The 14442-nt window shown below is 36.2% G+C and overlaps 1 non-coding gene across 1 annotated transcript; it reads left to right on the top strand.

Annotated features, from left to right (window-relative positions):
• Positions 1 to 11126: 11126 nt before the first annotated feature.
• LOC121225741 (small nucleolar RNA R71) lies at positions 11127 to 11233 on the top strand. Its single transcript, XR_005923612.1, has one exon. It is a non-coding gene; the product is annotated as a small nucleolar RNA R71 (small nucleolar RNA).
• The last annotated feature ends 3209 nt before the right edge of the window (positions 11234 to 14442 follow it).

Below are 14442 nucleotides of genomic sequence, written 5' to 3'. Positions count from 1 at the left end.
TATGGGTGGGTTACATGGTAGCTTGGCTACATATGTGGCACTTATGTGCAAACTTTCCATGTATCCGAATTATATTCCGATGTGTTCAACGGGTAAAGTTCTACTGAAATGGAGGAATACTCAAGATGAAAGGGACGTATTGGTAAGTGTTGTGAAATGGGTACTTTGAACATGTATGTACTTAACCCTCAGGTTGAAAAATCGATATAACAATAATATGGTAAGATGATAAATGAAAATGTGATATGAATGTCTTGGTGATGATTATGCAAATGATGTTTTATGTTTGCTTATATGGTTATGTTACTTGCTATTTGCATGTGAACTTATTAAGCATTTATGCTTACTCCCTCCTTTTCATTCCTTGTAGTTTTGACAAGCCAGCTCGAAAATCGGGAACGGTCGGAGGCATGCTCACACTATCCATATACCATCTTGGCATAATGGCTTGTATATTTTGAGTATGGCATGTATAGCATTATAATCATTTTGTATATATGGTCTTATGATATGGTTATTGAGTGGTATGGAAATGCTTGGTAATGATTAGCCATTGGAATGGCTAATCATGATCATATTTGGTGTTATGTATGTCAAATTGCTAGCTAATCCATGGAAACCATGAAATAGGTAAAATTTACCATAAAATAGATTCAGACAGCAGTAGTGATGTGAATTTGAAAAATCACTAAAAATAGTAGAAATGAAATTAAATAATGAATAAGTTATGGAATCGAAGCTTGATGAGTCTATTTTCATATGGAAGAAGCGAAACAGGTATATGAGCTATATTTTATGAGATGTTTAAATTTTTGTGAAACAGGGCTAGAGCAATTTCTGGATCCCCTGTTCTAACTTTGGAAATTCACCATAAATTTTAAAAAGATAATTAGAAGTAATTCTTTATATGTACAGATTCCTTATTGAGTCTAGTTTTATTAGAGACAAACGGTATAGTCATTGAAGTTCGGTATGGGGAGATATCTGATTCGGAATACACAGAGGTCAGAGTAGTTGAACCTTGAAACAGGGGAGACATTAAATAATAAACTGTACTAATTGGCCCAACCAAAAAAATTATAGAGAAACATTAGTAGATAGATATATGAGTCTATTTTCAGGAAAAATTTACGGAATTTGATTTTGAGTTTCGTATCTTGAGATATGATTTTTAAAGCGACTGTGATGCAGTTAGCCAGCTTGTCTGGAAATTTTAAAATGAATTGTATGAGCTGTTTAATTAATGAATTAAGTCCGTTAACACCTCTGTTCGACTCCGGCAACGGTCTCAGGTACGGGGCGTTACATTTAGTGGTATCAGAGCAGGTTTAGTCGGTTCTCGGACTAACCTAGCATGTGTAAAAGTTTAGCTATACATGCCACTGATCTGCGATAATGTGATGTCTTCCGACGCGTATGAGTACCGTCTTATTTAGACAGGGTGCTCTCCAACCGAGCTGTGCCGACCATGTTCAATGTTATGTGAAGGTATTTGAGTAAAATTATGATTATGATAAGTCTCGGTTCAGAAAATTATGAATAAAGGTTTATGATACATATGTGATAAATATTCATATTTGCTTAATGCTCATATGATGTAGTGTATGTGGCTTACTTGATAAGATGAATGGAATAAATAGAAAGTAGTAGAGGTATGAATAAAAGTCATAATATCATGATACGAATGAAAATGTCCTTGTCTTGATTGGACGTTGAATGTTGATGAATGTTAATGATATATAATTTTTATGAGATAAAGGATTATAATGAAATGAACTTATCTATGTTAAATTGTTGGACTGAATTATATGATTGTAATGATATGTACATGATGATGCACGAAATGAAAGTTGTGATTGTGATGCAAATATCTATGTTTGTTTGGCCTTATATAATGTCATGAGCATGAATTAATTTAATTAAATGAATGGATAAGTAAAGCTGTCTAGAAAACATAGAATGTATGAATAAGTATATTGTCTAAATGGGACAATAGGAAAATTGGTGTAAGCCAACATGAATGAATGACATGATTTTGATGATGTTACTATGATGATGGAAGTTGTGTTATATGTGTATGTATAAGAAAGTCGAGTCAGAGGTCCTACAACCCCTTCCCCTTATCGAAGTGGTACTTATAATGGAATTTCATGAGATTTGTTTTGAATAAGTTTTCGGTTGAGACCCCAAAGAGTTCAGTGATAGAATAATTATAAGTATGATCAGAGATTGAAAACGAACTGATAAGTAAAGTCAAAGCCAGTAAAGTATCGGATTGATATAAAGATTATTGGAATTATGCACTGTCTCAGTTAGAGAAGGAATTCTCTTTGGTAAATCGAATTACTCAGGTGCAAGGTCGAGAAAAGTGTAAATCGAAATTTATTCAGAACTGACATTCTTTATGAATGATTTAATATGAAATTTGTGACGGTAGAACTAGTTGGGGAAATGATATTTGAAATGTGAATTATCTGAGTGTGACAGTTATGACCGGACAGATTTAGCAGTCTCTTTTGAGATGTTCTATGTGTTCACCCGTTCTCAGAAATATTTCTATGGCTATTGATCTTCTAAAGAAATTCTTGTTATATGGGAATGTCTTCTAATTCTGGTGTTGGATGAAAGCATTGGTAGTCTGACTGGTTTATAATTTATATTGCTCTATTTCATCGGGTATTCTATTTCATTTCGTCTGATAAGAATTGATGAGAGAATACGTATGATATTATGATTCTGTTTCTTCTACTTGATGCTTCATCTGATATATATGTATGGAAAGATATATTGATCCTGTTATATTTGATTTCAGTGGGATTAAATGATGTTTTCTTTTGGACTTTCTTTCTTTGAAGAATTATCAAGGTATTCTGTATTTTCTCTATGAATTTGGTTTTCAATTCTCCGGCATAGTATCGTATCTTGGGTTTCTTTATCCTGGATCTCTTTATTCTGGATTTCTTTATTCTGGGTTTCTCTATCTTGGATTTCTTTATTCGGTTTTCTTGTTATCTTTGTTCCATAATTTGTCAATTATGACTCATGTTCGAAGTACGTTCTTCAGCTTGTGATAATCATGTCAAATATGACTATACTTCTAATTTGATCTTGGTAATGTGGTGATTTTAGTATTGGGATTTTTTCTAATTTCTGTGTAAGGATTTGACATCAGTAAAGGCGTAGGTGATAAAAGCGCGAGTTTCAGTCGGTATGGTAAATTATTTATTTGAAAGATTTCATGTGACAATTATGTCAGGATTATTTTTCCCAAGTCTGATAATAGAATTTCATTTTGTACGGATAAAAGAGCAAATAGTTTGAACGAGAAGTGTATATTTATTAGAAAGAGTTGAATATTAGTTTAAGTCACTACGAATGATAAGGTTTCCATCTTGTGAAAGCTAAAAAGTTTATTACATGTTGACAGAGTTCGGATAGATGAGAATATTGGTAACCGAAGCGTCTGAACTAGACTAGTCTATATTGAGCAAAGACTTCCTGACTTTCAGTAATGTATTGTTGTATGAATTGTGATGTGTTTCAAGACAGTGAGGTAATGTGATAGTTTAGAGCATTCGATGTTACATAAAATCGGAGTTGTTAAAGGGGTTAAAGCCGAGCATTGGGATCTATCAAAATTATCCTTGTCAATGTTGATATTGGGATGGAAATGAGAAGGATTATTCTTGAGGCCATATCAGAATTATTTCTATGGCGGAAAGAGGAAAATGTGATGTATCCTATTATTAAATGTTTGGCGAGATCTATAAATCATATTTGTATTGAATGAATTCCTACTCATCAGATTCATGGAATTTCAGGTCTCTTTGATTGTTGGATTTCTTGGAATTCTGGTCTCCATTAAATCAAGTTGAGATCCGGGTTCTATGTCATGATATCATGGGAAACTGAGAAGGGTTGAAAATTTAAGAACAATTGAGAGTTGAGACTGTAAGCTTTTAGATCATATGAGAAATTGAAAAGATGTATTGGAGGTACAGTCTAAGTGCAATTTCTTCAGCACCGAATATGAGATTAAAACTGAAGACCACTTTTCTGGTAAGATTTTCGGGGACGAAAATCCCTGAAGGGGGGAGAGTTGTAATATCCTGATTTTGGGCCTAGTCGGAATAGTGGTTTCGTGACCAAAAAATCTGAGATAGAAATAATTATTTTATGATTATTTTGAGGTATATGATATGATTGCATGATTGTGTGAAAATTTCGTGAAGAAATTTTATGCATAAAGTGCTTAAATTGAAATTAGGGACTAAATCGAATAATTTGCAAAACTTGCATTCTAGAAGATTCTAGTATGAATTGTTTTGAAATATTAATTAGGAGGTCTTAAATAGCAAATTTACCAATTTCTAAGTCTGTGGACAAAAATTGGACATGGATGGAATTTTTGGAAAGTTTAGTAGTAAGGGCATTTTGGTCATTTAGGGGTAAAATGAATTAAAATACAAAATTAAAAGCCAATTTTGCTCATCTTCAACCCCATGGCCGAATATAGCAAGGAGAAACCATGGCTAGGGTTTTTCAAGCTTCCAAGCTCGATTGTAAGTCCGTTCTAGCCTCGCTTTTAATGATTTTTACGTTTTTGGAGTCCCGGTAGCTCGATTTAGCTTATGCTAGCAATAATTTAACCTAGGGTTTATATTTGGAAAAATACCCATAGGTGAAATTTGTGTATTTTGGTGTTTTATGATAGAATATGAGGTTTTAAATTATGTTAGACAACTTGTGCTACTCGGTTTTAAGTGAAAACGAGCTAAAGGGCTTAATCGATAAAAATACCTAATAGTCATAAGTACATATTAGAGTGAGAATTTGATGTTTCCATAGAAGGGAAAAATGTTCAGCATGTCATAAAACATAAGAAAATAGGCTGAAGTTTAATTTACGAGCTTTGGGGCAAAAGTGTAAATACGCAAAAGTTTAGGGGCAAAATTGTAATTTTGCCAAAATATGATTTTGGGTCAATTTGAATAATGTGAGTCCTAATTAGACTATATTTTAAATGATAGAGCAAGGAAAACTAAAATTCGGGCTAAAATGGGGAAAATACCAAGTTGTGGACGAAATGGTAAAAGTAGCCATTTTCGCATATGAGGTAAGTTCATGTGTAAATGTAGTAACATAATTGTCATTTTAAGCAATTTAATGTTGTTTATATGATATGATGCTGATTATTATCATGAAATATTATGCTTTGTGGTTATTGTTGAATAATATGTAATTATGTGAATTACTTGATGAGTATGAACTATTACCGAAGTATCAATTTCGATATTCCGTGGAAGATGGCAAAGATGTGTGATCGAGGAAAACGCCCGTTTGAACCTTAGGAATAGATTAGGATACAAGTGACATGTCACTAGGATGTTTGGGCATCCGAACTCGTTGAGTTCAGTCCGAGTTCACTTATGGATGCAAATGTCCGAACTCGTTGAGTTGAGTCCGAGTTCACTCATGGATGCAAACGCCCGAGCTCGTTGAGTTGAGTCCGAGTTCGCTTATGGGCGGGTTACATGGTAGCTTGGCTACATATGTGGCACTTATGTGCAAACCTTCCATGTATCCGAATTATATTCCGATGTGTTCAACGGGTAAAGTTCTACTGAAATGGAGGAATACTCAAGATGAAAGGGACGTATTGGTAAGTGTTGTGAAATGGGTACTTTGAACAGGTATGTACTTAACCCTCGGGTTGAAAAATCGATATAACAACAATATGGTAAGATGATAAATGAAAATGTGATATGAATGTCTTGGTGATGATTATGCAAATGATGTTTTATGTTTGCTTATATGGTTATGTTACTTGCTATTTGCAGGTGAACTTATTAAGCATTTATGCTTACTCCCTCCTTTTCATTCCTTGTAGTTTTGACAAGCCAGCTCGGAAATCAGGAACGGTCGGATGCATGCTCACACTATCCGTATACCATCTTGGCATAATGGCTTGTATATTTTGAGTATGGCATGTATAGCATTATAATCATTTTGTATATATGGTCTTATGATATGGTTATTGAGTGGTATGGAAATGCTTGGTAATGATTAGCCATTGGAATGGCTAATCATGATCATATTTGGTGTTATGTATGTCAAATTGCTAGCTAATCCATGGAAACCATGAAATAGGTAAAATTTACCATAAAATAGATTTAGACAGTAGTAGTAACGTGAATTTGAAAAATCACTAAAAATAGTAGAAAAGAAATTAAATAATGAATAAGTTATGGAATCGAAGCTTGATGAGTCTATTTTCATATGGAAGAAGCGAAACAGGTATATGAGCTATATTTTATGAGATATTTAAATTTTTGTGAAACAGGACTAGAGCAATTTCTGGATCCCCTGTTCTGACTTTGGAAATTCACCATAAATTTTACAAAGATAATTAGAAGTCATTTTTTATATTTACAGATTCCTTATTGAGTCTAGTTTTATTAGAGACAAACGGTATAGTCATTGAAGTTCTGTATAGGGAGATATCTGATTCGTAATACACAGAGGTCAGAGTAGTTGAACCCTGAAACAGGGGAGACTTTAAATAATAAACTGTACTAATTGGCCCAACCAAAAAATTCTAGAAAAAATTAGTAGATAGATATATGAGTCTAGTTTCAGGAAAAATTTACGGAATTTTATTTCGAGTTTCGTATCTCGAGATATGATTTTTAAAGAGACTATGATGCAGTTAGCCAGCTTGTTTGGAAATTTTAAAATGAATTGTATGAGTTGTTTAATTAATGAATTAAGTCCGTTAACACCTCGTGTTTGACTCCGGCAACGGTCTCGGGTACGGGGCGTTACATTGGGTTCCACAACCACAGTGTCCAGCGAAGAGGTTATCGTGGTGGTCGGGCAGGACATGGCAGTCGTGGAGCACCTTTTCCAGTGGAGTTTCGAGTTCCTAAGTGATGATGAGCTTTGGAGCTCTTTATAACTGTGATAACATCAAAAACTCTTTAGGAAATATAGAGAAGCATAATTACTCCCAATGAAATAGCTGAAACTATAAATTGTTCAATAAAAATTATAAAGCCTAAAAATGAAATAGTGTTAAATGAAAATAAAATAAAAAACTATTTAAAGAAGATAAATAAAGATAAAAGTGAAAATAAAAATAAAAAATAAAGTCTTTAAAGATCGTCATCGTCGGATGGTTCGCGAGGTGGTGGTGGCGATGAGATGTGAAGGTGCTGACAAATCTGATGTAGAGTAGCATTAATGTGATCAAAGCGCAGAAAAAACTACTACTCAAATCGAGTAAGGTGCTCAGAGATGTCAGAGTATGAAGCCATCGCATGAACTGGACGATGGATGGGTGGTGGTTGAGACGGTGGGTCCTCGTGCTGTGGAGGGACATCATCAGTAATGCTCTCTGGGTCCTCCTCCTCAATGGATTGGACCAGGCGGTACTGGGGTGGGTCAACTCCATGTCGACGCTCGATCATCCTCATATGTAACATACTTGAGATGCCCTGTGGGGATATCTGACCAATGAAGGTGAGGGAAGATGCTTGGTCGCCGTGTTGAGGAGGCCAAAATACCGTGCTAGGCGAGTCACATAAGGGTCGATGGATATGACTCCCTTCCTATGCCTCTCCGTCTGATAGCGAATGGCGAGGGCAATGAAATAGGCAAGGTCGAAGACGTGCCCATTTTCCATACTCCATAAAAAGTAGGCGTCGTGAGTATTGACGACGCCGGTGCTCTCTCGCCGTCCTATCAGGGTGTAGGCCAAGATGGCGTGTAAGTACCTAAGGGATGGGGTGAGAGCCGATGCCTTGGAGCGGCTAGGGTCGTAGGTGGCCGAGGCAGGGACGAGGGCCTTCCAGCACTTTGAAGAAGAGTAGTGGATGTGGCAATGGAGTGTATCGAGTTTGTTGTCGTCCATGAACTCCTCTGTGTATAGCCCCAGTGCAATTCCAAACTCGAGTATGCTCAACTGGCGCATTATACTGCAGAGACGGAACTGGACCATTCTAGGATCATCGAACTGTGTCATGACGACTTGAAGGTGGAAGGTTGAGCAGAGTTTGAGTGTGAGCTTGAGGTATGTTGGCTCAATGATCTCGAAAAAGCGGCCCTATGGTTTAGTCATTAGAAGAGCTCAGACAGCGTCAGCCAGTTGGATTTGTTCGAGTGTGATACAATCAATGTAGTAGCCCGCACCTAATGGTCGGGCCCGAAGTATCTGGAAAAGTTCCTCCTAGGGTCCCAAGGGAAACTGGAGGAATGGGTGTCTGATTTCTGCGGGAGGGCCCGACGATGATGCTACTCCTTTCTTCTTCTTTAAGGCAGGGACAGTAGTTTTCTTACCACTATTTGACATGATATCTGTAATGGCAAGATGAAATAAAAATAAAATTACTCCCCAACAATAGCATGGACAAATATGTAATACAAGTTAGAATTAAATAGAAATATTTCATAGGAGTCATGTACTAAAAACAATTATGCTGAAAGATAATCCCAATCAGACATTTTAAGTCATTACTACGAATAGGAATACGAGAATAATGCCTAGTGAATGGATGTATATGGGAAATAGATTGAAGTCCATGGTAACATAAGAATGAATGTACCATAATCCATCAACTAGATTAGCAAGAAACAAAGGGTATAAGCATTGCTATTATTAGAACTATGAAGATTAACAATCAAAATAAAATAAGAAAAATCAAATTAGTAAACGAAATTAAGAGAAAAGAATTAACAAACGCAAGAGCTTGGTAGAAGGAGGAGCTTGGGTCGTCGATGGTGGTGTTGTGGTCGGCACACAGGTAATGGGCACAGGCGTGTCACATGCCCATGCTAAATTCTCAGTTTCAACCACGGTTTCTAGGCACGGGCGTGTCGCACACACATGTTGTTTTGACAGACTTGCCCATGGCCATGTCACACGACCGTGGCAACTTATCACATCTCGTGTGGGGGAAAAATTTTGCCCTTTTTTTACAAGGCCGTATCGCACGACCGTGTCTACACCCGTGGTGTGAGCACGGCCCGTGTGCCTGGCCGTGTAGATTAGAAAACCTGTGTTTCAAGGACTCAATTAGTGATTAGATGTTAAAAAATAAAATTTTAAAGAAATCAATACTGTTAGTTCTCGGGTTGCCTCCCGAGAAGCGCTTATTTAGAGTCTAAGCTCGACTTACCTCCCTTTTGCATGGTCATGGTGGTGCGAGGAGTTTACACTCCTCGTTCCTACTATCAATTTCATCAAAATAAGGTTTTAGACGAGCATTATTTACCTTAAAAGTGTCGAATTTGGGATGAATTACCTCCACTGTATCGTCTGGAAAAATTCTGAGTACCGTAAGAGGGATTGCTCCGTTAGGTTCAGGAGTGGCAATATGAGGGCCTGCTGCATCTAGTAGTACTTTGTCTCTAACCTTAAATTGATTTGGTGAAATATTGAGCTCGTCATGGTGTGGTTTCGGTTTATCGTGTGTCCTTGGTTTATGTGTTTGCCATTCATCTAGTTCCTCGATTTGTAGCCTTCGTTCTTCATAGATGGGTTCTTTGTTGTTACTTGAACAAGGCTCATGTGTGCTCTTCGAATGTGTTTCTTGTAAAGAAGGTTGCACCACATGGTCAGTATTAATAGGATTACGAGCTTGAAGAGTAACTGAGTCATCACCCACATGAAGTGTGAGTTCACCTGTACCAACATCAGTAACGGTTCTAGCAGTTACTAAAAAGGGCCTTCCTAGAATTAGAGGTACGTCACTACCCTCTTCTATGTCTAGAACAACAAAATCGATAGGGAATATAAATTTATCAATTTTTACAAGTACATCTTCAATGATACCTCTAGGAAATCTGATAGTTTTATCGGCTAACTGAATATTCATCTTAGTTTGTTTGGGTTTCCCAAAACCTAGATGTTTAAACATATTGTAAGGCATGACATTAATACTAGCCCCTAAATCAGCCAAAGCATTTTTAACATCTAAGCTACCAATTAAACAAGGAATCGTAAAACTCCCTGGATCTTTCAATTTGTTGGCCAGCTTATTTTGTAGAATGGCTGAGCAAACTACATTCATCTCCACATGCGACGCCTCGTTTAACTTCCGCTTATTTTCTAAAAGCTCCTTTAAAAATTTGACTGCGTTCGGCATCTATGAAAGAGCCTCAATAAATAGTAAGTTAATATGTAATTTCTTTAAAAGTTTAAGGAATTTACCGAATTATTCGTCTGAGTGGTCTTTCCTTGTCGCATTAGGGTATGGTACACATGGTTTGTACTCTTTACTTACCTATATTTGGTCATTGTGGTCCACCTTACCTTTATCTTTACTCACCACAGTTTCTTGCCTTGGTTCTGGTTCAGGTGCAACTAACCCTTCCTCATCTTGAATGGTAATCGCATTGAGCTGCTCTCTTGGGTTAGATTCAATGTTGCTCGGTAGGCTACCTTGTGGTCGTTCAGATATCAATTTAACGAGATGGCCTATCTGAGTTTTGAGCCCTTGGATCGACGCTTGTTAACTTTTAAGTGTCGTCTCAGTATTCTAAAAATGAGTTTCTGGCATCGAGATGAATTTTGTTAGCATCTCTTCAAGGTTCAGCTTTTTCCCTTGTTGGTAAGGTGGTTGTTGGAAGCCTGGAGATGGTGGTGTTCTTTGATTAACTTTGCCTCCCCATGAGAAATTTGGGTGGTTCCTCTATCCTACATTGTAAGTGTTGCTATAGGGATTATTTTGAGGTCGAGGATTATTACCCATATAATTTAATTGCTCGTTTTCCATGTTGTGGCCATAAGGTGGGTATTCTGAATTGCTCGTCCCTCCTCCACTTGCATTGCATTGCATTACTGGGTGAACCTGTGAAGAACTAAGAAAATTGTCAATTTTTCTATTCAAAAGTTCTACCTGATTAGAGAGCATGGTGACCGAATCGACATTAAAACGTCGGCGGCTTTCGTTGACTTTGTCCTCATGATTTGCCACTAATAATTATTCAGTGACATCTCTTCTATAAATTCATAAGCATCCTCAGGTGTCTTATTATTGATAGCCCTACCAACGGCTGCGTCAACTATCTATCAAGTTGAAGGATTCAAGCCATTGTGAAAAGTTTGAACTTGTAGCTAGAGTGGTAGCCCATGGTGAGGGCACCTTCTCAACAGATCCTTGTATCTTTCCCATGCATCGTAGAGTGTTTCTAGATCCATCTGCACAAAATAAGAGATATCATTCCTTAATTTAGCCATTTTAGCCGACGAAAAATATTTTAGTAAAAACTTTTCGGTCATTTGTTCCCAAGTAGTGATTGACCCTCGTGGTAACAAGTTCAACCACAGCTTAGCCTTATTCCTTAATGAAAAGGGAAATAATCGAAGACGAATGGAATCATCAGAAACGCCATTGATTTTAAATGTGCTACAAAACTCCAGAAAATTTGCCAAGTGATTGTTTGGATCCTCATCCTGCAAACCATCAAACTGAACATTACTGTATCATTTGAATCGTGTTAGGTTTCAGTTCAAAATTATTTGCAGCAATAGAAGACCTAACTATACTTGACTCAGATCCTGTTAAATTCAGTTTAGCATAATCATACATAGTGCGCAGAGCAAGATTCTGATTTACTAGATCAGCAACAATTGTAGGAGGCAGCGGATTTTCCTGATTTTCAGCTATCTCCTCAGTTGTGGTTTGAATATCATCCTCTTGCTCTTCCTCTGTGTACCTTAAGCTTCGCCTTATTTCTCTTCGGTTTCTGTGAGCTGTGCGATCGATCTCACTTTCAAAAAGTAATGGTCCTGACGGGTTTCTTCTGGTCATAAACTAGAAAAACCTGTGAGAAGCGAATAAAAGAGAAAATTAGAAAAGAAAATAAAACTTTAAATTGGAAATAATGTAAAGTGGCTAAAGTAATAAAAATTGAGTGTTCCTAATATCTTAGTTTCCCGGCATCGGTGCCAAAAATTTGATACGTGATATTCGCGACAGGTTTTAAAAGTTTATAATTAATAGTTCTTGAAACTAACTATTATCATGATGAAGGCAAGTGTACCTATCGAACAGTAGTATAGCTTTAGCAAAACTGGATTGTCAAACCCAAAGGAACCAAGAGTACTAGTAATTACTTTCTTTTTATTATCTAGCCTAAAAATTAAGGGATTTGTTTATCTAAACTAATTAACTAAACTAAGGGTGCACAGAGAGAAAGTTAGGGAAAAGCTTTTGGGAAAACTTGATTAATTAACACAATACCCAAGGAAAAATCCATCTAAACTTCACTTGTTACTTAACTCTGAATCAGACGATTTATTCATTTGACTTGATCCGTAGAAATTCCTAAGTTATATTATTATCTCTCTCGAGACTAATAACGTCTAACCCTAGGTTGATTAATTGAAATCTCTTTCTAATTAACACCCTAGTGTTGCATTAACTCGATATATGGACTCCCTTATTAGGTTTCACCCTAATCCGGCAAAATCTTGTCACCCTATCTCTAGGCGTGCAATCAACTCCGCTTAATTACAACAAATTTACTCTTAGACAGGGACTTTTGCTCCTCTAAATAAGCGCATTAACTTGAATCAATATCTTGGAATATTAAAACAAGAATTAAGAACACATAATTAAGAACAAATCAAATATTTATCATACAATTCAGATAATAATAACAAGATCCGTCTTAGGTTTTATTCCCCTTAGGTATTTAGGGGGTTTTGTTCATAATTATGGAAGAAAACATCTCAAAAGAATAAAGATAACAAAACATAAAGAAAACCCAAAACTCTTGAAGGAAATTGAAGGGAGATCTTCAGTCTTGACGATGAATCTGGCTTCTGAGATGGATCAATCGGCTTTCCTTGAGTAATTCCTTGCCTCTACACTCTGAGTTGTCCTCTAAGTGCCTCCTTAGGTGTTTAAATAGGCTTTAGAATACCTAAGAGCCCTCAAAAATGGCCTTTTCTGAATAGGACTATACTTGGGCTCGACAAGGACACGCCCGTGTGCGATTGCTTCAGACCGTGGTCAAGGCTGTTAAATAGGCACGGGCGTGTGGTCTACCCATTGAGTAGTGCTTCGATTCTGCAAAATGGACACGGCTGTGTGGCCTACCCTGTGAGGAAGTCTAAGACATGTTGATTTCCCATGTTGGCACATTTTTTCTGTTTTTTGGCCCGTTTCTCGCTCTTTTTACTCTCCTATGCTTACCTAAGTATAAAACATGAAATTAAATGATTAGGAGCATCGAATTCACCAAATCTAAGGAGAAATCATCCATAAATGTGCTAAGAATGGGATAAAAATATGTATAAATTACTGTTTATCAACGGGCATGTCTTCAGGACGTGTGACAATTTCTCGTTTTGCAATAAACATGGGTTGGACGCGAGCAACACGGGCGTGTGACATGGCCGTGCCTCTTTTTAAACTCATATTATTTTTATTTTTACTTTTATTTCTATTTATTTTTGAAGACTCATGTTTACATTTTTAAACTCTTCTTATCTTTATGATTATTATCAAATTCTTCCCTTAATTCTCTTTTACAGTACCTTTCCTTCAACTTTATCTTCAATTCTCGTTCTTACTAATCCAGGGATTTCATCCACAATTTCAGGGCAGTTTCACTTCTCTCCCTCTCTTTTGATATTATCTTTTTATCACTATTATATATCCTTGTACATTGAGGACAATGTACATCTTAAGTGTGGGGGGTTATTTATACCATTACTAGAAAACCCTTGAATTTTTATCTTGTCTCAAATAATTTTCTCATATCATTATTAGAATAAATTTTGTGACCCATGATTTTTATTGATATGTTTTGAATTAAATCATAAGTAAATGTGCATTGATTGCTTAAACTTTAAGACATTAGGGAATCAAATATGATAAGTTGAAATTTTTGAAATTTAAAATTGCTAGGTTGTTTCCCTCAATTGAGGTATTATCTTGAAGTTTTGATTTTATAGGTTTGACATCAAATACCCATAATTTTTGTGAGATCTTGAGCCTCTAGAGCATATACTATTTCTTTCATGCTCACTTTTATTGTTTCTATGAGTGTGTCAATATTGATCTGTTATTCTAGAACTTGCTTCAATTATGCATGTCAAGACCACACCATTTGATTTTGATATGTCGAGATGATAAAGGCACTTAGGTTTAACCCACTTACTCCATAAAAGTCTACCCTCATAACTAACCCTTAGTGGACCCTCTTGAGCCTAGCAAACCATTCATTGATTTACCCTCAATATTAACCCATAACCCATTATTGTTGAAATCCACTCATTTGATCCCTATTTTTGTCGAGATTTTATTTGAATAAATTGCTTAGGAAATATGTTTTAGGTTTGATAGTTAGCAAAATTCTATGTTATTTTTATTTGTTCTTAAAATATATATACATACATACATACATATTAGTAGTAATATTTTGTTTTTG

This window comes from Gossypium hirsutum, chromosome A03 (genome assembly GCF_007990345.1).
Source record: "Gossypium hirsutum isolate 1008001.06 chromosome A03, Gossypium_hirsutum_v2.1, whole genome shotgun sequence".
In the NCBI taxonomy this organism is placed as follows: domain Eukaryota; kingdom Viridiplantae; phylum Streptophyta; class Magnoliopsida; order Malvales; family Malvaceae; genus Gossypium; species Gossypium hirsutum.
The sequence above is the reverse complement of the archived record's forward strand: the minus strand, read 5'-3'. Positions and strand labels throughout refer to the sequence as shown.